Raw genomic sequence first — 343 nt, 5'->3', positions numbered from 1 at the left:
GACTGTGGCAGTTTCTCAGAGGACCCCGCCTCGGCTGGTCTTGCAGCTCGGTGAGGAGGGGCTGACCCGGAAGGGCCTCTTCTGGCCCCGAGTCCAGTCTCTCTCGGCCCTCCCTGCCCTCAGGTGCAGGCTGGCTCCCTGGAGCCTTTGCTCTCAGCCCAGCTCCGTCCCCCCCTGGGGAACTATCCAGGAGACCGAGCCTCCTCATGAGTGTGCAGGACATGCGCACCCATGCACACATGCACCCATGGGCACACACACACAATACGCACCCATGCGCACCCATGCACACATGCACCCATGGGCACGCGCACACAATACGCACCCATGCGCACCCATGCAC

This window comes from Pteropus vampyrus, unplaced genomic scaffold (genome assembly GCF_000151845.1).
Source record: "Pteropus vampyrus isolate Shadow unplaced genomic scaffold, Pvam_2.0 Scaffold252, whole genome shotgun sequence".
In the NCBI taxonomy this organism is placed as follows: domain Eukaryota; kingdom Metazoa; phylum Chordata; class Mammalia; order Chiroptera; family Pteropodidae; genus Pteropus; species Pteropus vampyrus.
This window is presented reverse-complemented; position numbering follows the sequence as displayed.